This window comes from Neoarius graeffei, chromosome 20, assembly GCF_027579695.1.
Source record: "Neoarius graeffei isolate fNeoGra1 chromosome 20, fNeoGra1.pri, whole genome shotgun sequence".
Classification (NCBI taxonomy): domain Eukaryota; kingdom Metazoa; phylum Chordata; class Actinopteri; order Siluriformes; family Ariidae; genus Neoarius; species Neoarius graeffei.
The window spans coordinates 17,685,600-17,711,895 of NC_083588.1; the positions used below are offsets into that span (position 1 = coordinate 17,685,600).

General features: G+C 41.3%; 1 protein-coding gene across 14 annotated transcripts in view; it reads right to left on the minus strand.

Moving 5' to 3' along the window:
* cep112 (centrosomal protein 112) overlaps positions 1-26,296 on the minus strand; it is a 507,564-nt gene that overhangs the window by 222,218 nt on the left and 259,050 nt on the right. The window lies entirely within an intron of this gene.

A 26,296-nucleotide genomic window follows, 5' to 3' on the forward strand; every position in this document is an offset into this window, starting at 1 on the left:
GAATTTGTGAATGTGTGTCTGCATGGTTCCCTGCGATGGACTGGTGACCCACCACGACGTTGCAGCTACCAAAGATGAATGAATGTCACATCAAGAGTACAACCCAAATTCCAAAAAAGTTGGGACGCTGTGTAAAACAAATACAAACAGAATGTGAAGATTTGCAAATCACGGAAATCCTAATACCCTGTCCATACTAGGGATTTTGTACCGATACGAAACTACTTTCATACCGCAACACCTGTCCACACTAGCAACTATACCGGTACTGTAGCGGTATAACTGTATCGGTACGAAACCCACAAATGTATGGGTTTCGTACCGGTACAGTATCGGTACTGCAGCGCTTCGCTGTAGTGTGGACAGATGAAGCGGCTCTGTATCGATACAAATATAATGCGCATGCGCAAAGTCACACACCTCAATCGATGTCTTCGCTGAATAAAATAGTGAAGAACGGAGAGTCGTTTGTTTCTTTCTCAGCTGCCTCGTGCGTTTTATACGATTCGACTGAATAAATGACCACCAGAAATACAGACTGTACATTGACAACAAAAAGCACACACACGTTGTTTCATCCGCCATATTCTCGGAAGGAAGTTACTCGGTAACCACGGAAACATTTCGTGCACGCGCATTTCAACTACCGTGAAAGAAAACCGCTAACATTTCTCGCTAGTGTGGACAGATGCACTAAACTGTACCGGTATACTTTGTATCGATACAGTTATACCACTTTCGTACCGGTATAAGTGTGAACACAGCATCTATTTCATTGAAAACAGTACAAAGGCAACATACCAAAAGTTGAAAATGAGAAATTTTATTGTATTTTGAAAAATATATGCTCATTTTGAATTCGATGTCAGAAACATGTTTGGGACAGTGGCGACAAAAAACTGAAAAAGTTGTGCGATTCTATTAAAAAAAAAAAAACACACCTAATTTGGTTAATCTGTACATATTAAAACTGCATGGCTCCATAGTAAGAGAGTCCAGGTGCTAAACTGGCCTGCCTGCAGTCCAGACCTGTCTCCCATCTAAAGCATTTGCCGCATTATGAAGTGCAAAATATGACAAAGGAGACCCCGAACTGCTGAGCAACTGAAATTGTATATTAGCCAAGAACATGATAACATTTCTCTTTCAAAACTACAGCAATTGGTCTCCTCAGTTCCCAAACGTTTAGTGTTGTTCAAAGTAGAGGTGATGCAACATGCTCCTGTCCCAACTTTTTTCAAACGTGTTGCCGACATCAAATTCAAAATGAGCATATATTTTTTCCAAACAATAAAATTTCTCAGTTTCAACATTTAATATGTTGTTGCTGTACTATTTTCAATGAAATATAATGTAGGGTTTCCAGATTTGCAAATTATTGCATTCTGTTTTTATTTACAGTTTACGCAGCGTCCCGACTTTTTTGGAATTGGGGTTGTAGAACCTGTGTCTTTCTAATGAAGGTCTATTAAATGATCAATGGCACTAAAATACTGAAAAATATACAAACCAAATAAGTATTTTTCTCATCAGTGTCAAAATAACATTGGCTACCGCCTGGGTAAGAACAGCTGAATTAAAAGGGTCTTAAACTGATGTCATTTTGCTGACTGTGCTATGATTCACGGTATAAAAGCATGTCGTCAAGCCATTTGGTCTTAAAGTGGGAGGCGGATGTCAAAGAATGGGATTTGTATAAAACAGAACAAAACATTGGTTTCTCCATGATTGGCCGAGGGTATGCTTTATTTCAGGTTAGAACGTAACATAGTACTCAGGATGGCACAAAAAGATAGAAGGGCATGGTAGAAACTGTAACTGTATTTGCTTACAAGGTGCTCTTTAGAGTCTGTGAAGGTTCTCAGTCTTCCAGGTCATGGTAAACCATAAGTACTAACATCTACAGGATGACTGACAGGGTCAACGACCCATGTGATGTCAACAACTCTCCTTTTGTTCCACTTAGTAGAGCAGCTAACTGCTGATTTTGAGGAGAATCATTCAAATGATACAAACATGAAACTTGGCAAGAACATTCATATTGGGATACTCTTCAAAATTAGCTCACGAGCCAAGCAAAAATCCAACATGGCTACCGTTTTTCCAAGCTGGCAAAAATCTAAATTTCACACATCTTTTCTTTTATTGAGATTTGCCACAATAAATACATAAATAGCAAAAGTGGCAGGAGAAGAATACAGGGCAAAGCCCCAATTAACATTCAACCCCTTAACAAAATACAAAACATTACAAAACATATTTAGATGATTAAAAACAAGAAAAACAATAAATATAAAAAATAATTATCAATTGACTAAGTAACAAAAATATCCAAGTTAAATAATTATAGGTCATGGTGCCCGGTATGAGTACAATCTTGAATTATAATGGCTACTAAGTAGTTTTTTGAACTCAGGAACTGACGTAGACTTCTTTATATAACTAGGGAGACTGTTCCATAATTCTAGGAAAATATGAGTTAGTGAAATAATCTTGCTTATGCGACGTAAGAGGACAAAAGTTGTTAGAATCATAGTTACGAGTTCTATAATGGCTGGTTGCAAGTGACAAAACATTGACAAAATTTGCTGTTATTATCCCAACCTTGAATTTGAATAGGAGGACTAAGTCATGTATCTCCCTATGAAATTCTAGAGGGAGTAAATTTAGCTTACACAGCCTGTCATTGTATGTTAACCCTACGGCCGGATAGTTTAGAATAAACTTTGTGGCGCGACGCTGGATGTTTTCCAACAGCTTTCGATGTTTAACTGTATAAGGGGACCACAAAGGTGATGCATATTCTAATATTGGCCTAACTAAAGTCATATACAGTAGCTGCCTAGTTGATACATCGTAAATATCACGCCCACAAACGCGCTTCACAAGACCTAACACTTTGTTTCCCTTAGCACAAAGTTCCTCAATATGGGTAGCCCACGTGAGCTTATTAGAAACAACCACCCCGAGATCGAAAGTTTCAGAGGCTGTTTCCAATTCCTTCCCAGCTAGTTGATAATTATTTGGAGTCCCTTTACGTGATCTCAGCTTTGACATGTGCAAAACCTTGCATTTAGAGATGTTAAACTGCGTGCCATAATCCACACTCCAGTCATGGAGACAGTTCAAGTCGCTCTGCAAAGAGACGCCGGAACTTGCAGATTCAATAGGGCAATAAAGCTTGCTATCATCTGCAAAGAGGGCGAGGCTCGACCCGTACTCAAGATACCCTGGCATATCGTTAACATATATCAAAAACAGTATATGAATCATATGAATGAAACAACATATCTGAATGATTACACTTTATATATGTTTCTTATATAAAAAAATAGTGAAAGACGAATAAATCATGTTATATTTTTCTACAACCCCGATTCCAAAAAAGTTGGGACAAAGTACAAATTATTAATAAAAACGGAACGCAATGATGTGGAAGTTTCAAAATTCCATATTTTATTCAGAATAGAACATAGATGACATATCAAATGTTTAAACTGAGAAAATGTATCATTTAAAGAGAAAAATTAGGTGATTTTAAATTTCATGACAACAACACATCTCAAAAAAGTTGGGACAAGGCCATGTTTACCACTGTGAGACATCCCCTTTTCTCTTTACAACAGTCTGTAAACGTCTGGGGACTGAGGAGACAAGTTGCTCAAGTTTAGGGATAGGAATGTTAACCCATTCTTGTCTAATGTAGGATTCTAGTTGCTCAACTGTCTTAGGTCTTTTTTGTCGTATCTTCCGTTTTATGATGCGCCAAATGTTTTCTATGGGTGAAAGATCTGGACTGCAGGCTGGCCAGTTCAGTACCCGGACCCTTCTTCTACGCAGCCATGATGCTGTAATTGATGCAGTATTTGGTTTGGCATTGTCATGTTGGAAAATGCAAGGTCTTCCCTGAAAGAGACGTCGTCTGGATGGGAGCATATGTTGCTCTAGAACCTGGATATACCTTTCAGCATTGATGGTGTCTTTCCAGATGTGTAAGCTGCCCATGCCACACGCACTAATGCAACCCCATACCATCAGAGATGCAGGCTTCTGAACTGAGCGCTGATAACAACTTGGGTCGTCCTTCTCCTCTTTAGTCCGAATGACACAGCGTCCCTGATTTCCATAAAGAACTTCAAATTTTGATTCGTCTGACCACAGAACAGTTTTCCACTTTGCCACAGTCCATTTTAAATGAGCCTTGGCCCAGAGAAGACGTCTGCGCTTCTGGATCATGTTTAGATACGGCTTCTTCTTTGAGCTATAGAGTTTTAGCTGGCAACGGCGGATGACATGGTGAATTGTGTTCACAGATAATGTTCTCTGGAAATATTCCCGAGCCCATTTTGTGATTTCCAATACAGAAGCATGCCTGTATGTGATGCAGTGCCGTCTAAGGGCCCGAAGATCACGGGCACCCAGTATGGTTTTCCGGCCTTGACCCTTACGCACAGAGATTCTTCCAGATTCTCTGAATCTTTTGATGATATTATGCACTGTAGATGATGATATGTTCAAACTCTTTGCAATTTTACACTGTCAAACTCCTTTCTGATATTGCTCCACTATTTGTCGGCGCAGAATTGGGGGGATTGGTGATCCTCTTCCCATCTTTACTTCTGAGAGCTGCTGCCACTCCAAGATGCTCTTTTTATACCCAGTCATGTTAATGACCTATTGCCAATTGACCTAATGAGTTGCAATTTGGTCCTCCAGCTGTTCCTTTTTTGTACCTTTAACTTTTCCAGCCTCTTATTGTCCCTGTCCCAACTTTTTTGAGATGTGTTGCTGTCATGAAATTTCAAATGAGCCAATATTTGGCATGAAATTTCAAAATGTCTCACTTTCGACATTTGATATGTTGTCTATGTTCTATTGTGAATACAATATCAGTTTTTGAGATTTGTAAATTATTGCATTCTGTTTTTATTTACAATTTGTACTTTGTCCCAACTTTTTTGGAATCGGGGTTGTATCTAACTAGTCAGTGATTGAACAGTGAAACTGTCCAAATGCCATAAGCTGAAATGTATATTACAAGTTTCTGTCTAATAAATCTATTATGAAGATTAAATCGGATCATGTTAAAATGAAAATGAATCCTGTGTATTTGTTGCCCAGTTTTAATACCAACTACGAATTTAGTTTATTACTGCACATCAAATATTTTGTACCTGTCCTGCTAGAGAAAATTAAATGTTAATTTATGCTGAAAAAGTGGTACGCCATATGAATATTTAGACATTATAATAATTTTAGAGACGCAAAAGGTCTCGGGTGATAATTAATGGCAAAAATCAGGTTAAGGATTTCAATAAAATGATTAACAGACCCAATATTCACTCAAATCCATCAAAAATCTTTAGAGAGATGGGGAAATGGAATTTTGGCTAGAAATTTGGTGGCCAGCTTGAAAAATGGCGGCCATCTTGGATTTTCACTTGGCTCCATCAGAAAAATTCGAAGAGTGCCTCAGTGTAAATGTTTTTGCAGTGCCAAGTTTCATGCTTGTATCATCATTTGAATGATTTTTCCATTCTTTCCTCCACTAACTAGAGGATAAATACCTGGAACTCCGCACTAGGCAGACAGAACTGAAGAAGCCTTTCGGGTGAGAGGGGAAACATCTTAAAGAATTTCAAGCAAGTCCAGTTGCCTTCTTTAGCACCTATGGTGCTCTTTAGAGGCACATAGCAAGACACAGCTCTCTGCTTTTCTACTGATATGCAGCAGGTCGTGCCTCTCCGCTCTCTCCTAGCAGGGTTGATGAATTCTCCGCTTTCTCCGTTGCACCTTTAGCACACTTTGCTTTCATTACCCATTTCTAGGGATGGTATGGAACATCAGGCTTGTATTAGCCACAGATGTATGCGGGTCGTAATTCATAAACAATGCAAAGCTGAAATGAAGTAGAAGTTATCCGACCAAAGGGAAAACAGATGAGGGAGAGTAAAGGTAAATTAATGATGTGACGCTCAGCCAACAGTCGTGTTATACAAGAACGAACAGCGTTTATGATGCTTAGTTTTATACCTGTGGGAAATTCAGTGGCATTTATGACCGATAATAAGATGCAAAGGAATGTGTTTCAACTGCACTCAAAAAATAAAAAACCCAGATCAGAGCATATTTCTTCTTCCCTAATAGGCTCTTTGCAGCGAGAGGTCACATGCTTGGATACCACATGGCAATGCCATACTGGAGAGCACACTTTCAGGTAAACGAAACCCATGACAAGGTCGAGCACAAAAGTTTCAGCAGTTTATAGTGTTTCATTGGGGAAGCCATGGCCTAATGGTTAGAGAAACAGTTCTGGGACCAAAAGGTTGCTAGTTCGATTCCCTGGACCAGCAGGACTGGCTTAAGTGCTCTTGAGCAAGGCACCTAACCCCCAACTGGTCTGGCAAGAGTGGTGGCGTACCTTGTGTCTGATTAGCCAATGAAAAACTGATGATGTGATTATCAGTTCGGGCTGATAACCCGACTGACTGACTGATAGTGCTTAATATCTTTCCTTTTCAAGAAGAATCGTCAAAATAGTTTTCTTAGTTTATTTCAGCGTTGTAGTCGAGTCATTCAAGAAAATTTCGAGTGGAGCCCATTATTGATCCGAGTCGAGTCCAACACTCCAACCGCACCATTTGACGGTGGCTGTTTTAGCGCCATGACCATTAGTTTGTTCCTGAACATGACGTATGAACAGGTGAATGTGCATTCTTTTTGCCAGGGAGTGTTGTCAGGAGTGTCCAGAACGGCAGGAAAAATCGTAAAACGGTCAAACAGGTCGAGCGAGACACAAACAGGCTATCATAGACTTGGCAGAATCAAAGACGAGAAACAGGAAATCAGGGATCGGGAAACCAAACATGGAAATAAGGCTTGGTAATGTGTCAGCAACGCAACCCAATACTTCGCAAAGTAAGTGCGTTTTCACAGTTTTTATATAGGCGCGCCGATTGCGCCTTAATCCTGCGCATGTGCGAGTTGTTTACGAAATCCGCAAGTCAACAGACTTCCCTTTTATGAAGTTTAAATCGCTCTTGACGAGATAACACATGCGCAGTACTGACACTGATACTAGCAAACATTTCCGTTGTCAGAGCAAACGTGATTCTTGCTGTCTAAAAAGATCGCTTTTCTCAGTGAATAAAAACAAACAAAAGCATGTTACATAAAATGATCATTGAGCCATCGATGCGGTGTAATAAGGACGTGCGATCATTATCATCGCGGTAAATAGTTCGTTTATATCTTCAAGATGTCGCCAAACCTTACAACAACAACTATATACCTTGAAAACTTTTATTATGGAGCTGCTTTGAGCTGGTAGAATTAAGTGCTTTTACAAGGATTTTTTTTTTTTTTGGTGTCTATACCTTGCGAAGTCGCCATGGTGTTTGGCCGCGAAGATCCAAACCCTGTCTGTTAAAAGTCAATGCCTTTCCGATAAAATTATTTTTTTCCTGTAAAAATGAGCCTAAAGTAAACTTGGAAAACTACTTTGAAAATTCTTCTCGAAAAGGAACGCTATTAAGCGCTATAAACTGCTGAGACTTGTGTGTCGAGGGTTGAAAGCTTGCTCTCTAGTATGGCGTTGCTATGTGGTATCCAAGCATCTAACCGCAAAGAGCCTATTTGGTCAACTCCCAATTCTCAAACATTATCATCTATCTGGTGAGGGTGAGACATGAAGCCATAACACCCTCAGAGGACAGAGCTTTCTACCCTCATTTGCATACATGACCTCCGAGATGCCCACAATTGGTGAGTGTCGCTGTGATTTAGTCCGCTGTCTCCCAGCTACAGATGGCAGTGGCATCGTCTGGACTCGAAATTCCTTTAACAACATTTCCAATAACACGACACCAAAATCATATTGACTACTTTCACATTACCCATAATGCTTTGCGCCTTGGCCTCCGAAGTCCTTCCCGCACCATATGGCGGCGCCGATCTCCGTTTCTGTAGCCCTCAGCCTCTCGCCTATTACATAGCTAGAGTTACAGTGGGGGGCTAGTCCTCTGGTAACCGCAAGAGTTTGACTCCGCACTCGCATCTGTATTGCAGCGTGCCTTGCCAGATGGCAGTAGGTACCATTTTATGATGGTCTTTGGTATGACCTGACCGCGAGTAGAACCTGCGATCTCCCAATCGAGAGGCGGACACGCTAACCACTAGGCCAACTCGAGGTTTTGCGCCTTGGGAGGTAACCAAAATATGAACAAACTAAAACACGGCGTTGCATACTGGCCGTAATCTTTCAAATTTAAATCTCCCTAAAACCTACAAAGAAGAAGAAGTGTCAAAATTAACTAAAGCAAATCTTAAAGGAATCTGTAAAGCCTTTTCTGTGGACTTTGAGAAATCAGTCGGTAAAAAAAGCGCGTGTAAATATCGTATCCGACGCTTTGGATATCTCTACTTCGGGTGACAGTCAGCAGCCTTCTTCGTCTGTCAACGCGGTTGTTCCAACAATTACTTACCTGCAGAAGAGCTTCGAAAGATCGATACTGATCACAGAAGAATCCACTGCGAAATCGTTTTTGTTGGCTGCTGGTTACGATGAGAAAGCCGTAAGAAAATACAAAACGCTTCGTGCGTGGGAACACGAGCAAGGAATTCACTCAGTCAAGGAAGTACTGTAAACACAGCAGAAAGGACAATTTATTTATTTTAAGTTGAAGTTCATTTTGATTTCCTTCACTCTGATTTTCCGAGAGCTCATATGCTACCAGATTACGACAATCTTTGGGCTGTTAGGACGACAAGGTCAAATACTACATTCGATCTACCTACAGAAACACTAAAAGAGGAAGGACATGCAAGCTTACTCACACTGCATCGTTTGCGCTTTGTTTTGGGAGCTGATCCTTCAATAAAGTCGCCCTTTTCAGTTTTGACATGTCCTTGCTTTTCGGTTTTCGCACTTTTTATGACTAAAGGCAGGAGGGGTTGTACAGTATGCTTCGTGACTTGGATCATCAGACTTTACTCCATTACTGAAGTGTGTAAAACACAGTCGCGTGTTGTCTGCTGGTGTAACATTCTGACGGCGAATTCTGTCCAGCCATGCTTTAGGTATTCTATAAAACTTAATCAGGAAAAGTTGGTTTTTCCCCATGGGAATTCGAAGGTTATCTGACTTGGTAAACAAATATAGCGCCTGGTTACCCCCCAAGGCGCAAAGCATTATGAGTAACATGAAAGTAGTCAATACAATAGAACAATACAGCAGTGTTTGAATCAAGGGTACTTCAAGAGGTGAGGTGAGGAGGCGAGACGAGGCGAGACGAGACGAGACACAGGGTCCCATTCTTGCGCAAAAACAACAATTACTCTTATTAAAAAGGCCGAAGTAAGTTGATCTCACGACAGCACATGCTACTGTGCGTGTCAACAGTTCTGGATCTATTAGCAGCTCTTGCAAGGTTTCTTCCCGCCATTCCATGTACCAAGCCGGACCTCCATGTCCCACGTTTATTTTAGTCCCGTCTGTACCTGATGTCTTTTGCTGAGGAATGTGCAACGAGATAACGTGGCTTCAAACGCACATGGGTTTATTGATTTCCATGCTCCGACCCTTTCCCCACATCAAAAAAAAAAAACACCTTTGTACTTCCACTGTAATGCTAGATGGACAGATAGATGGACTGGAAAGATGGGGGCCTTGGGTCCTAAGCCGGGGTCTGCTTTGAATAGAAATGCAGCACATCTGAAGCTGAGCAGTTACCTCAATCTGGCTGTGGATTGCAACACACAGCAATATCTGAGAAAAAGAGGAAACTCATGGAAGAAGTGAACCCAAACAAGTTCAATGACAAGGCTTTAATCAGAACCATGAAGGTTTTTTTTTTCCCCCCACTCCAAAATGTTCTGGTCAATCGGGAGACTTTATAACACGAATGGACTTATAAGCCTCACCCAGGAAATCAAAGACTGATTAAGTTTAAAAAAAAAAAAAAAAAGGGAGGGGGGGACGGACGGATAAGAAAGGAGCAGCATTTCAGGGAGGGCCAGTCCTCCAGAGCAATCCAGCAGGACTGGAGTGATTAAGTTGTTTGATGCTGGCCTCTGAATTCCCAGAGATTGCGACTTCCTGCCCTTGCCCTAACCCCCTTCCCTCCCCTCCCCCGCCGTAAGCCCACTAGCTGAGCAAATTTCACATCTGCAGACAAAACACCAGGGCCAAGCATGTCGTCCTGATGCACTTTGAGGTTTACACCGGCATCTGTTGCCAGATCAAGGCTCCACTTGCCCTTTACCTGTGCTCAAGGTCAGCTTAAAACAAGCACGGGTCCAAAGTCTTCGAGTTCATTTCTGAGCTCTTTGAAAAGTGATGAAAGTGAAGAAGCAGCCGCCCAAAACGTGCCTCGATCCACAAGAATTAAGATGACGTGGCTTTGAGTAGCCTGGGTCTCGTCGGCTAGTGAACATAAAGATCTGAGATGGTTACGATTAAAGACAGAGGTTCTGATGAGATAGAAAACAGAAGAGGGGTCTCTTAAACTGCAACCACACACTTTTTTTTTTTTAAACAAAAAAGCGAGGTCAAACAAAAAATTAATGCTCGTTTTCAGTGTGTTTTTAACAGGAATATCATGTGCAGCTAGCTCTAGTTTCAGCATTCAGAGCCAGTCACCACACAACATTTTTGCTGTTATGCTCATTCCCTCTGATGATCAGAGACGGATGAGGATGAAAGATGGAAACTTTGTTTTTATATTCAAGCTTTGTACTTCAGTGTGGCGCTGCTATGGCAACACGAGTTAAATCGACACACCAAATCACATTTGTATGGGGAGAGGTGACGTTTACAAGAATATATATATATATATATATATATATATATATATATATATATTCCCCCTTTTCTTTGAATAAAAAAAGAATAAAAACAGGAAGGACAACACAGCATATCAAACTAACATGTACACGAAGAAAGAACAATACAACAATAGGGTGACATCCAACAATTAAAAAAAAAAAGCACAATAACATTTTGTATACTCGTATTTGTGTAAAATAGCAGATGTATCCAGTACTACAGACTAGTATACACCAGCCTTGTAGTACTCGAGTCCGACTCGTGATTTGGACTTGAGCACTGATGACTCAGATTTTTTCTTTATTTTCTGTAACATGCCATAATAATCTGCCATACGATATTTATATCTATATTAATTTTTGTACTAATTTAGTGCAAGAGTGTCACAGCGGTGCGCTTTGGCGTGTGCATCAGATAGACTCTCAGTCGCGCTCTGGACAGCGTGGACTCTGACACGTGCGCCGTAAACGACTTGCACCTGCACAGGATTAAGGAGCAATCAGCACGCCTATATAAAAACTGTGAAAATACACCTACTTTGCGAAGTATTGGGCGGCACGGTGGTGTCGTGGTTAGCACGGTCGCCTCACAGCAAGAAGGTTCTGGGTTCGAACCCAGAGGCCGGCGAGGGCCTTTCTGTGTGGAGTTTGCATGTTCTCCCCGTGTCTGTGTGGGTTTCCCCTACAGTCCAAAGACATGCGGTTAGGTTAATATGGGACGGCCTTGGGCTGAGGTGCCCTTGAGCGAGGCACCTAACTCCCGACTGCTCCCCAGGCGCTGTTAGCATGGCTGCCCACTGCTCTGGATATGTGTGTGTGTGCTCACTGTTTCAGATGGGTTAAATGCAGAGAGGAATTTTACAAGTGTGTGATGAATAAAAGTTGTGCTTTCTTTCTATTGAGTTGCGTTGCTGACACATTCCCGAGCCTTATTTCCTTGTTTGGTTTCCTGATCCCTGATTCCAGGTTTCTCGTCTTTGATTCTGCCGAGTCTACGATAGCCTGTTTGTGCCTCGCTCGACCTATTGCCCATTTCAGTGTTTTACAATTTTGCCTGCCATTCTGGATTGTTTAGCTTCTTCACTTGTATTAATAAACACACCTTCTGCACTTACATTCATCTCCTGACCATCTCTGACAATACTTCGCACTCCCTGATAAAGAGAATGCACATTCACCTGTTCATGCGTCATGTTCAGGAACAAACTAACGTTAATGGTGCTGAAACAGCCACCGTCAAATGGTGCGGTTGGAGTCTTGTTTTCGGACTCGACTCGAAAAAAATTTTTTAATGACTTGGACTTGAACACTGGGGACTTGAGACTGGACTCGGACTTGAGGTTTAGTGACTCGATTACAGCACTGGTATACACAGCTAAATACACAATCCCACTGTACCACTGATTGAAACATACAAATAACAAAATCGGCTAGACATCTGGATAGTCCTTCTTTGACATGCCAAGTGCACGTAGGCGCACACATGCGCCATCATGCCAGCCCTTCTGTTAAGGTGGTAAACAGAGAGAACTCTCTGTGGTTCATTTCATTTAACTTTTCTCTGCTTGTCCTCACATCTTCGCTATCAGGCAATGCACATTTAATGAATGCGTTTGCTGACCCTTTGAAATGCTGGACTGACTTTAAAGCTGGGCAGAAGCAGGTAGTGGAGCACAGAACCTGGCCACTTGTTAGCCTGATGACGGTTTAATTAGTGCCCAGACAAAACAGGCTGTTCTGTCCTGGTGTCGGGGTAAATTATTAGCCTTAATTCGTTTGTGATTCAAAAATCACACATTTTCTAGACTGAGTAAACAAAAGGAAAAGCTTTACTATTAAGAACATAAAACGTGAATACTGGAACATTTTAAAAACCATGCCCCAGTGGTATCCAGACATCATTTATGAAACGTATCAGTTACCTCCATGCCTTTTTTTTACCTCTTATTAAATAGTTCAGCTGCCATTTAAAGCTAGACGGCCTTTCGATTTAAAAAAAAAAAAATCGGTGAAATTTAGTTCCCTCTGAAATTTGGTCGTTGTGATATACGTTTATTTCTGTAATATCTCACAAAATATCAGGCCGTTCTGTGGCTGGGAAGTTATTTAATCTGAGGGGATTCCCGAGCAAATAATGTGAATGAAAATCGCTCGCTTCGCACAGGTTTACATTGACGAACAGCTGATCACACCGTTTGGTCCTGCGCTTCCTTTCCTTCGCAACATAACGTCTTTTCTTCTCGCTTTCTGTTACTTGTAGTCGGTCTTTCACGTTTCAGTCGCATGCACGCTCACGTCCTATATTTTCCTCTCCTGTTTCAAAGTTGTATCCCACAATGCCTTGCGTGAACAGGGAAAACCCACCACGTGATGCATGACGTAGTATCTTGAACTGGGTCATTGTGAAGCAGGAAAAAATAGCAGAGAATTTCGGTCCACGTGGAGATAAATTCATTAATTGTTCTATTTAAAAAAAAAAAACTAAGAAAATTGGAAGTCTGTGATTCGACTTCAGTAGCTTTCGGCCCACTAAACAAAAATAACCGGGTGTCGGGGAAACGTCTTTTAATGACCTAAACTTGAAAAATCTGAAAGGCGGTCTAACTTTAACGGCAATTCCACGAAATCGAGTCGTACATGAGCCGATGGTGCCGAGTCGGCTATAAGCCATGTACGACGATATTGAGTAGAATAACTGTTTTAACTCTATCCACATTCACTGGATTCTGAGAGGCAGAGCATTTTTATTTCTATTTTTTGCAAATTCGATAAATAAAAACTTTGTACAAAAAGTCCGACAAAATCGTTTCCGCTTAGAATGTAAACAAACTGGCGAAATGGCAGTAGCAATTCGTGAAAAATGTAATATTTCTTGAAAAATTAAAAAAAAAAAAAAGATACGTTATTACCATCAAATCGTCGCTGTCAGTTCAAAACCTGCTATGTGACAATTTAGGTCAAATTGGGTTCTCTATGCTGATTGGTCAATTTTGACCTCGTGCTTCCATTTATGCTAATTAGAAAAGCTAATAACAGAACAAGTAAACTTTTACTGGCTTCTCAGCTTATTTCAGAGTTTTATTCAGTTTTTGACGTCTCCTGTAAAAAAGGAAAAATGTCACATAGGTTTTGATCTGAGAGCGACAAAATACTTTTATTCCTTTTTTTTGGTATTTTTGGGGGATTTTGTTTTCGAGTAGTCCTCGGTTGGTTCAGCAACAGGCTCCGCTATTTTGTTTTTCTTCTTCTTCTTTAGGGTTTTTTGCCAGTTGGCAAACCAACTCAAAGGTGCATTACTGCCACCGACTGGGCTGGTGTGTGGAACAGGAGATATTTCTGTTTCGTTTAAATACTTGATAACAAAACGATATATCTGACTTGATGCGCGCCGCCATTTTGTTTTTCTCTACTCATGGTATATGAGCTGATAGCCTAGTAGTACAGTAGCCAATCAGAGTGCACCCAGTGAATGTGGAGAGAATTAAATCCATTAGCTTGTGTCTGATCATTTAATAAGCTAGAAGAGCAGAAACAGAGCATTTACACTACTCCAATCATGCAATTAAATGTAAATGGTACAACCCCGATTCCAAAAACGTTGGGACAAAGTACAAATTGTAAATAAAAACGGAATGCAATAATTTACAAATCTCAAAAACTGATATTGTATTCACAATAGAACATAGACAACATATCAAATGTCAAAAGTGAGACATTTTGAAATTTCATGCCAAATATTGGCTCATTTGAAATTTCATGACAGCAACACATCTCAAAAAAGTTGGGACAGGGGCAATAAGAGGCTGGAAAAGTTAAAGGTACAAAAAAGGAACAGCTGGAGGACCAAATTGCAACTCATTAGGTCAATTGGCAATAGGTCATTAACATGACTGGGTATAAAAAGAGCATCTTGGAGTGGCAGCGGCTCTCAGAAGTAAAGATGGGAAGAGGATCACCAATCCCCCTAATTCTGCGCCGACAAATAGTGGAGCAATATCAGAAAGGAGCTCGACAGTGTAAAATTGCAAAGAGTTTGAACATATCATCATCTACAGTGCATAACATCATCAAAAGATTCAGAGAATCTGGAAGAATCTCTGTGCGTAAGGGTCAAGGCCGGAAAACCATACTGGGTGCCCGTGATCTTCGGGCCCTTAGACGGCACTGCATCACATACAGGCATGCTTCTGTATTGGAAATCACAAAATGGGCTCAGGAATATTTCCAGAGAACATTATCTGTGAACACAATTCACCGTGCCATCCGCCGTTGCCAGCTAAAACTCTATAGTTCAAAGAAGAAGCCGTATCTAAACATGATCCAGAAGCGCAGACGTCTTCTCTGGGCCAAGGCTCATTTAAAATGGACTGTGGCAAAGTGGAAAACTGTTCTGTGGTCAGACGACTCAAAATGTGAAGTTCTTTATGGAAATCAGGGACGCCGTGTCATTCGGACTAAAGAGGAGAAGGACGACCCAAGTTGTTATTGGCGCTCAGTTCAGAAGCCTGCATCTCTGATGGTATGGGGTTGCATTAGTGCGTGTGGCATGGGCAGCTTACACATCTGGAAAGACACCATCAATGCTGAAAGGTATATCCAGGTTCTAGAGCAACATATGCTCCCGTCCAGACGACGTCTCTTTCAGGGAAGACCTTGCATTTTCCAACATGACAATGCCAAACCACATACTGCATCAATTACAGCATCATGGCTGCGTAGAAGAAGGGTCCGGGTACTGAACTGGCCAGCTTGCAGTCCAGATCTTTCACCCATAGAAAACATTTGGCGCATCATAAAACGGAAGATACGACAAAAAAGACCTACTGTAAGACAGTTGAGCAGCTAGAATCCTACATTAGACAAGAATGGGTTAACATTCCTATCCCTAAACTTGAGCAACTTGTCTCCTCAGTCCCCAGATGTTTACAGACTGTTGTAAAGAGAAAAGGGGATGTCTCACAGTGGTAAACATGGCCTTGTCCCAACTTTTTTGAGATGTGTTGTTGTCATGAAATTTAAAATCGCCTAATTTTTCTCTTTAAATGATACATTTTCTCAGTTTAAACATTTGATATGTCATCTGTGTTCTATTCTGAATAAAATATAGAATTTTGAAACTTCCACATCATTGCATTCCGTTTTTATTTACAATTTGTACTTTGTCCCAACTTTTTTGGAATCGGGGTTGTATACACGTAGAACAGAATTAACAATTCTGTACTGTCCAAAAGTATCTGACAACATAAATTAGCCCCAAAAAGCTGTTGACTTTGTGCTACCCTTTATAAACTTTACAGCTTTATCATTATAAAGTATAAGAATGAGCACATTAATATACAGAAAGTACATTATAGCACATTACAGAAAGTTAAATTAGGGTTGTTTAACAATCAGAGTACAAAGTTTGTGTCACAGGGGTCCAAAATTCAAATTGATTCAAACTGGTTCTTGTAGCAGTTTTTAAGTGAAGGACAAGTTAAAGAACAGATTTCAGGTAATTTTTTGACATGTGTGTATGGTAGTTTTGTGTAATCTGCTATAAGATGGGAGAAACAAATGAAGTGATTCTCAGAGAGGACATTTTTTTTGACAATTCAGAATCCACTACTTCCATAGTGCTTTTAAATATAAGGCTGTAAGCTTTGTGTTAGTTGTCTCTAATATTTATGTCCCAATATCTTGACCACATTTTAGGATGAAAATAATCATTTTAGATATGTTATTTTATATTAAAAAATTAGCTGTCTCAGAGAGGACTTTTTTTTTTGACACAATTACATCTCGTCTCGTCTCGTCTTCTTCCGCTTTATCCGGGGCCGGGTCGCGGAGGCAGCAGTCTAAGCAGGGAAGCCCAAACTTCCCTTTCCCCAGACACCTCGGCCAGCTCCTCGGGAAGAACACCGAGGCGTTCCCAGGCCAGCCGAGAGACATAGTCCCTCCAGCGTGTCCTGGGTCTTCCCCGGGGCCTCCTCCCGGGGGGACATGCCTGGAACACCTCCCCAGGGAGGCGTCCAGGAGGCATCCGAAAAAGATGCCCGAGCCACCTCAGCTGATTCCTCTCGATGTGGAGCAGCAGCGGCTCTACTCCGAGCTCCTCCCGAGTGACTGTGCTTCTCACCCTATCTCTAAGGGAGCGACGACCTGATCCCCGGACACAGCGGCTGGCTGTTGGAACAATTACATACTAATTTGATCAAAATAGTCTGAAAACTTACTGGCATTCAACATTAAAACTTAACTATGTTTCCAATGATACAGAACCAAATATTTGTTTTATGGTATAAAGAATGAGTTAAGTGCATCCCTTTTGGAGCTACCTGTGGTCAAAAAAGCACTTTTTTCTAAATGACACGAGTAATTTTGCTAAATATGACATATATTGCCATACATTCGCCAAAAATAACGTTATCACCAAATTTTTTTTTTGCATGGTAAATAGAGCTATCACAGGGCTACAATAAACAACCAAGTTTATTTAGTCAAGCCTTTTGATATTGAAGATAAGTGTTAAATGTGATTTTTAGCTTGCGTACCCTGATTGTAAAACAACCCAGAAACCCCTTCCAGATGAAGAATTCCACGGCATTGTGGTCTGACCAAGACTAATGATTCAAACTTGAACATGCAGCAAGTACTGCTTCATTGACTACATGCATTTATTTGACAGGATGCACAAGAAAAAACAACAACAACAACAAAAATACCACCACTATGATTCGCAGCATACATTTTGTAAGGGATAATGTACGGTACAGCGAGCCAGTCATTAACATGAAACAAACCCCAACAGGGTGATGCAGGACCCCAGCGTAGTGTTGTCGTACTTGCGATCGGTCTCAAGACCACTTTTTGAAGGTTTGAACCGTTGGTCCGATTTTCAAAAACTTAGTATCGCTGGAATCCTTGGGCCAAGACGAATCCAGCGCACCCTCTAACAAAATTTTCAACCTTGGAAAGTTTTCGCGCTATTTTGAATTTTGTGAAAAACAATTAAAATGCTTCTCCTCCCTCAATTTTTGACCAATTTCTCCCAAACTTGGTACATGCCAACTTTGGACTAGGCTGCACAAAAGCCTCAACCGGTGTTTAGAATTTCATAGGTGTTTGGCCGTGGTAGCCAATCAAAATTGCCTTCACGGACGCGCAACAGGAGGTGTGCTCATATCTCGGCCGCCCTTTGGCGTATCTTAATGAAACTTGGTGGCAGTATGCCGCACCCCACCAGAAAGGCCCACAAAAAAATTGGAGCAAATTGGCCGCTAGGGGGCGCTATACCTAGGAAAAATGGGATTTTTTGGAAAAACAACACACATTTTCAGACATCCGCTGCTCTGGCATGCTTTCACCTAGAGGCGTGGCTATGCGCACTGCATCATTCTCACAATTTCCCCCGGGGAAGTGTCAACTCTGGTTTTTACTTGATCTTGTCTCGGTCTCAGACATGGAAGACTCGGGAGTTTATTTCAAGACCGGTCAAGACCACAACTGTGGGGATTTAACTAAATTGTCTGATTTATTTGTTAACATCATTACTGTGATATGTAAAATGTCCTGTTTCAAATGAAACCAATGATGTGACTCATTGCTCATTTTAAATTTCTGTAACTGTTAACAGCTGTGACCGTCCCCGCCCCCTTCGCATACCCTGGTCTAGATTTGATGCACTCTGGTCTTGATTTAGGTGGTCTTCACGACAGCATGACCCCAACATGAAGCGGAGTCATCTTGAATCACCCTGAAGGGGTTTATTTCGCGTTATTATATGGCTTCTGGTAAAATCGTGCACTCCTTGGAGGGCAGAATTTTCCCATAATACCCGTGGGTGATCATGGACTTTCTTTCCAAGGCGCCAGCTTTCAATGTTGCAAAAAAAAAAAAAAAAACCCGACAAAAAAGATGAACCGGAAAACAAAACAGAATCAAAAACGTCCGAACACAAAAGACAAACAAGAGTCACCGAGTTATTCAAGAAATGAGCAGTGAAGAGCATTCAGAAACCGCAAACAGAAATTCAGTGACTTAGCTACGTTACAAATATGACGTGACTGAAAGCAGCATCATGCCTCATTATGACAACCGTCTATTTTAACCTCAGAAATTAAAAAAAAAAGACATAGAATAGACTCCTTATTAACCTCACTTGCTCGGTCTTTATGGGTAAACATCAGACCGAGGTCTGATATTTTCCCATAAAGACCTGGCGCTCAGTTAAAAAGTAGTTAATAATGACCAGTTTGCTGTACGTTGCCCCACTTCCTACATGGCTACTTAAAGAAATCGATAATTTGAGACAAACTACTGATCTAAAAAATGAGTTTATTGCTTCCGCGAATGATGTCGTCTATAGCAACGGTTTGCTATACACAACAACGGTCTCTTACACAGAAAGAACAGACCGTAGAATACCGTAACTGGCCAATCAGAATCGAGTCTTCAAGAAAGTCCGGTAAAGTACAGTGGTGCTTGAAAGTTTGTGAACCCTTTACAATTGTCTGCATAAATATGACCTAAAACAACATCAGATTTTCACACAAGTCCTCAAAGTAGATCAAGAGAACCCAGTTAAACAAATGAGACAAAAATATTATACTTGGTCATTTATTTATTGAGGAAAATGATCCGATATTACATATCTGTGAGTGGCAAAAGTATGTGAACCTCTAGGATTAGCAGTTAATTTGAAGGTGAAATTAGAGTCAGGTGTTTTCAATCAATGGGATGACAATCAGGTGTGAGTGGGCACCCTGTTTTATTTAAAGAACAGGGATCTATCAAAGTCTGATCTTCACAACACATGTTTGTGGAAGTGTATCATGGCACGAACAAAGGAGATTTCTGAGGACCTCAGAAAAAGCATTGTCGATGCTCATCAGGTTGGAAAAGGTTACAAAACCATCTATAAAGAGTTTGGACTCCACCAATCCACAGTCAGACAGATTGTGTACAAATGGAGGAAATTCAAGATCATTGTTACCCTCCCCAGGAGTGGTAGGACTAACGAAGATCACTCCAAGAGCAAGGTGTGTAATAGTCGGCGAGGTCACAAAAGACCTCCGGGTAACTTCTAAGCAACTGAAGGCCTCTCTCACATTGGTTAATGTTCATGTTCATGAATCCACCATCAGGAGAACACTGAACAACAAATGGTGTGCATGGCAGGGTTGCAAGGAGAAAGCCACTGCTCTCCACAAAGAACATTGCTGTTTGTCTGCAGTTTCCTAAAGATCACGTGGACAAGCCAGAAGGCTATTGGAACTATATAGAACTCGACGCCAATGGTGTCGATGGGGATGCCTCCGCCTGGTAGACTACATGCCTTATTAAGTTGTGATTTGGGGATGGACATTTGACCTCACAGTAATCTTAACCTGTGACCTTTTAACCTCAAAATCTAATCAGTTCACGTTTGGCCCAAAGCACACAAATGGTGAAAGTTTGGTGAAATTCCTTTCATTTGCCTTGGAGATATTGTGTTCACAAGGTTTTCAGACAGACATTTGACCTCACAGTGATCTTGACCTTAGACCTTTTAACCTCAAAATCTAATCAGTTCATGTTTGTCCCAAAGCGCACAAATGGTGAAAGTTTGGTGAAATTCCTTTCATTAGCCTTTGAGATATTGCGTTCACAAGGTTTCGGGACGGACGCACGCACGCACAACCCGAAAACATAATGCCTCCTGCACCTTAAGGTGGCGGAGGCATAGAAAGTGTTTTGTGGATGGATGGGACCAAAATAGAACTTTTTGGTTTAAATGAGAAGTGTTATGTTTGGAGAAAGGAAAACGCTGCATTCCAGCATAAGAACCTTATCCCATCTGTGAAACATGGTGATGGTAGTATCATGGTTTGGGCCTGTTTTGCTGCATCTGGGCCAGGACGGCTTGCCATCATTGATGGAACAATGAATTCTGAATTATACCAGCGAATTCTAAAGGAAAATGGTCAGGACATCTGTCCATGAACTGAATCTCAAGAGAAGGTGGGTCATGCAGCAAGACAACGACCCTAAGCACACAAGTCGTTCTACCAAAGAATGGTTAAAGAAGAATAAAGTTAATGTTTTGGAATGGCCAAGTCAAAGTCCTGACCTTAATCCAATGGAAACGTTGTGGAAGGACCTGAAGCGAGCAGTTCATGTGAGGAAACCCACCAACATCCCAGAGTTGAAGCTGTTCTGTACGGAGGAATGGGCTAAAATTCCTCCAAGCCGGTGTGCAGGACTGATCAACAGTTACCGGAAACGTATAGTTGCAGTTATTGCTGCACAAGGGGGTCACACCAGATACTGAAAGCAAAGGTTCACATACTTTTGCCACTCACAGATATGTAATATCGGATCATTTTCCTCAATAAATAAATGACCAAGTATACTATTTCTGTCTCATTTGTTTAACTGGGTTCTCTTTATCTACTTTTAGGACTTGTGTGAAAATCTGTTGTTGTTTTAGGCCATATTTATGCAGAAATATAGAAAATTTGAAAAGGTTCACAAACTTCCAAGCACCACTGTAAGGTAGTACACAAAATTATATTGCTTGGTCAGGTCCACTGTCCTGGGTTATGGATGGAGTTTGAAAGTCTGAAAATCTGATGAAGCTCACAGGTGGCAGTTATCTCACCTCAAGCAGCATGAGAGCTCTGGGTTTAATGGAGCAGAATTCACTGTTCATTCCTTACACGTCTCATTTCATCAACGTCCCAGAATCTGAATACAGCCTGATAAACTGGTATCATTTGTTACAGCATCGTCGTAAATATATCAATTAAGAACCGGCAGAAATTATAGCACTGAACGCAAGCCTCTCAAATTCACAGAAAGATCCCGCACGTCCACAGGAATTGAAATCCGGATGCCGTCATTGGAAAGGCATGAGAAGTTAATGATGTAGGCCTACGGTAAATAAGACCAGACAGGTGTGATATACCACAGTCAGGGGCCAAACACACACGCAAATCGTAAACAGTGAGCTCATGTGTGGGAATTTACGAAGCCTTAGGTCACTGTTTCAAACTGGGTTGTGATCAGCGTGTGGGCTGTGCGCATTACTACTCTGGTAAATACACGCAGAGATCGGTATCAAAGATGCAAATATTTGGGTAAAAACAGTGGGCGCATATTCTTGTTCGTAGGCAGCCTTCTCAGGCAGCCTGTGTGCTGCTCCATCTCCAGTTGCATTCCTGTGCTGGGGAACAGATTGAGCTCACACCACACGCCAGGGTCAGGAGATGGCCTTTCCCATGACAGGCTTTTCAGAAGAGCGGCTTCCACAGAGGGACTCATTCTAACCCAGCGACAGTACATTAGCGAACTGCAGCTTCAGCAGGACTGCTATATATGGATACATGGCTCTACGTGGATAAGCGTGATTCCAGACGTCACAAATGACTAAAAAAAATGCACTGCAATACCAACGATGAACTTTTTACAACTTTATTAAAGTTACTGTAAATAGGCTTGACGGCGCGCCGCTGCGCTGATGAACCTCCCATGCGTTTGTATGTTTTCGTTTGACCTTTAAAGATGTCAAATGTTTAAATAAAGAACATTTACGGAATATATTGTTAATTTTGTGCAGCGTTGTGATGAGCTTTTACTTCAAGTTTGTTGTTTAAACGTTGTGTGATGCAATCAGGGCAGGAATTCCTCTCAATTTGGCTTTGTGCCCTTGGAAAGAAATATCTGCCGTAAGGCCACAGTGGCCTTGATGCCCTGCGGTTTTGTAGTCTGCCTCGTGACTGCCGACAGGCTTTAACGTCACCTGCGTCTACTGAGGAAAAAATGGGACTCCCTAAAGTGAATGACGCATGAAATGGAATGACGAATGACAGCTAGTGATTTGAACAATAAATGGTCCCTTGTCATTCAGATTCTTATAAATGGAATAACGATTGAAATGTAGGTGGAATGACATGCTTTCAGCTCATGAAATGGAATGACATTGTTTCTAAGTGGAATGACATACTTTTAGGTTATGTTATCAGTGATATCACCTTTTACAAATGGAATGACAGCGTTTCCAGGTGGAATGACATACTTTAAGCTAATGTTATCAGTGATATCCCCTTCTACAAATGGAATGACAGTGTTTTTAGGTGGAATGACATACTTTGAGGCAATGTTATCAGTGATATCACCTATAACCTAACCCTAACCCTAGAAACAATGTCATTCCATTTGTTAATTTGATATCACTGATAACATTGCCTCAAAGTATGTCATTCCACCTAGAAACCTTATCATTCCATTTGTAAAAGGTGATATCACTGACAACATTAGCTCAAAGTAAGTCAATACATATAGAAACCCTGTCAGTCCATTTGTAAAAGCTGATATCCCACCAAGCACCCACTTATCTTATCCTAGGGAGGTCTAAAACTAAAGATTTCAATCGTCATTCCATTTGTAAGAATCTGAATGACAAGGGACCATTTATTGTTCAAATTTACTACCTGTCATTCGTCATTCCATTTCATGCGTCATTCACTTTAGGGAGTCCTGGAAAAAATACGTCTTTTGATGACATTCTGGATTCTTATTGGGCAACTCATCAGTGGTGGATCGGACTCGAGCCTGGCATGAACCGCTCCGACGTGCTATGATGACACCAATCTATCACCAGCCAACCAGGAGACTTAATCAAACGCATCCCCCGCCCACTTGTGTCCGCGTCTGAGACGTTGAATTTTCACAGAAGGAGGGAAGAAGTTGACTGATAAATTAACGAACGAATAAGATAGGAATTTCAACATATAGGGCAAAGTTTGTTACCGTTAAATAAGCATTGCTTGTACAGTAACGTTATGTCGTTACAACGTTGACCCACTTTTAACGTGCCAAGTACCGACTGTAGCCGGTAACAAATGCTAATTGGCTCGCTGCCAAGTTTTTCCTTTGTCGAGCTTTAAGCGCAAGGTCATGGATGTTACTACTGCTTGTTCCTGCCGTAATATGATCCGTGATATGGGCTGTTGTCTGTTCATAGCCACTTTTTTAATCTATGCAGCTAGCATTGTTTTGTTACTAATATTGTATGTTTCTTTTTGCTGTTTAACCGAAGTGTAACTGCTGCCGTCTTGACGAGATCGCCATCGCAAGAGATTTCCTCTCATTGTTTTTGGCGTCATTACAACATCAACATTTACTTTTATTCATTTTCATTTACAGTCAAACATTTTGATGTACTCCAGGCTCAATCTGCGTAGTAGTACAGTCTGAAGATGCTCTTGCACATTCGGTGTCAATTGAACAAAAATTATGGGAGGATATAGGTTTAATAAGTTTTACAATTTTTGAAGTGAGTGATGGATCGAGAAGTTTAGATGTGTTCAATATTTTCTTATCTTCAGACATAATAGTATAGATGTTTCTTTATCTGCTTGATAGTTTCGACTGAGTCTCCAATCTTCCTCAGAAGAGTCATTAGTCCTTAAATTAAATTCATTATAGACGTGAACTTAAAATCATTGTTTTATTTTATGGCCTTCGTGCCCTCAAAAACTTGACAGCACAAAAGGCCAAGTGGCCTTGCCCCTAAAACGAAGAAATTCCAGGCCTGGATGCAATACACCAAACTCACGGGCGCCGCCATCTTGGGTTTTTTAGTGATATTCGTCACTGGTCCGTGTGTTTTGTTGTTGTTGTTTCCAGCTCGCTCACTGTTGGTTCAATCGGCTTGAAACTCGTGATTCCTACCTTGTCGTCGAATCCCTCACGTTGACTTGATTTTTCCAATAAAATCGGCTGAATACTTTGCTGTCTTGCGCTCGCGAAAGATCGCATCAGTAAGGAAAATTTTATATCCTTCCAAAAAAAAAATCGATGATTTTCCGAATTGATTTTTTTCATGGAGAAAAAATGAGAAGGTGTATAAATATCAGTCATGCTGTTTCGAAGAGAATTAACAAAAGTATACACAGCGCATTTGAGCACCACCGTCATTAGTCACGCTCGGTGTCCACAATTTAAAGCCAAAATACCCGCTCAATTCTGGCTTTTATATTTAAACCCAAAGGATAGACCATTTTCACTGACGTATTACTTTTAAGCCTTCTAGGTGCATAATTGTGATCGACAAGAAGAAGCAGCCTTTATCTGTCATTTTTACCCAATACTTTTACTTTTTGGTCTATTGATTTCTGATCAAGGGTTTTTTCTCATGAATGGAAAATTAAACCAACGGAAAATGACTGCTGGTTTGTGACCGGGACAACAGATAGAAAGGGAAATTTTATAAAAACGCTGGATTTTCAAATGTTCATAACTGTGCTTTTTTTTTTTAAAGGTCCCATGGCATGAAATTTTCACTTTCTGAGGTTTTTTAACATTAAACTGGGTTCCTCTGACCTTCTTAAGTCACCCCAGTGGCTAGAAATTTCATAATGTGTAAACCAAACTATGCCCAACATTTGAGAATGGCGCGTCAAAACGGCGCGTTGATAAGCTCTTCCCTTTACTACGTCAGCAAGGGAGATGATCCCCACGCCCCCCCTCTGGATTCCCACCCACTGTATGGATTGCCCCGCCCAGTTGTAGTGAGGAGACCATAGAGGACACAACAACATGGCATCACCTAACATGGAAGTTGCGCTGTACATGGATGTGACAACACAGAAAAGAGTCTGTTTTTACTGCCGACGGGAGAGCCCCTGAAGACGCAGTGGCTTAATTTTATTTACTCCAATAATACGCCGTCGAGTCTACCTAAGACGGTGTATGTTTGTCGGAAGCATTTTCCTGATGAATGTTTCCACAACTTGGGACAGTACAGGGCAGGTTTTGCACATCAACTGTCACTGAAGCCTGGGTCCGTACCAAGCATCCCTGCCGCATCAGCCACAAACAGCGAACAAGTAAGTGTATAACTGGTCGTTTTGCCGTGTTTTAAAATCGGTGCGTTAGTCTAGCAATGGCTACATTAGCTGTGCAGCTAACCGCTTCCTGCAGTTAGCCAGGTAATCTGCGCTACAAAACCAAAAAGCATGCAGCATGCTCTGCTAAACTGAGTTTAGTCTGGAAATTGACTGTAACTTATGAGCTTATGTTTGACTATTGCTCCGCAATGCATGTCTTCTGTTGGATAAGCGCTATGTTGCTGTAGTTGCTGCTTCTATCCTCTTTGGTTATGGAGTGCGTGTTCAAGCCTAGGGTATTATACGTTCGTAAACTGCCACTCCGAACACTCTCACTCTCTGTTCTCTGTGTCACGTTGAGTTTACGAAAGGAGTCCGAGGGAGAACGGGGTTTTGTCTTAGCAGCGTGGCTACAGGCGCTGATAGCAACGAGTATGTGTGTGTGCAGCTTGGTCAAGCCCCCCCCCCATGGCCCGCCCCCACCCTCTACCCTTCCCCGCCTCCTGCTTCTCATTAGCAAAACGACGCACTGGGAAAAGCGCTGAAATGGGGCTTTCTCCCAGGAGGCTATATTTACGTGCTGAGGGTTCATTTCGAGAAAGGCTGCGGATATAACATCC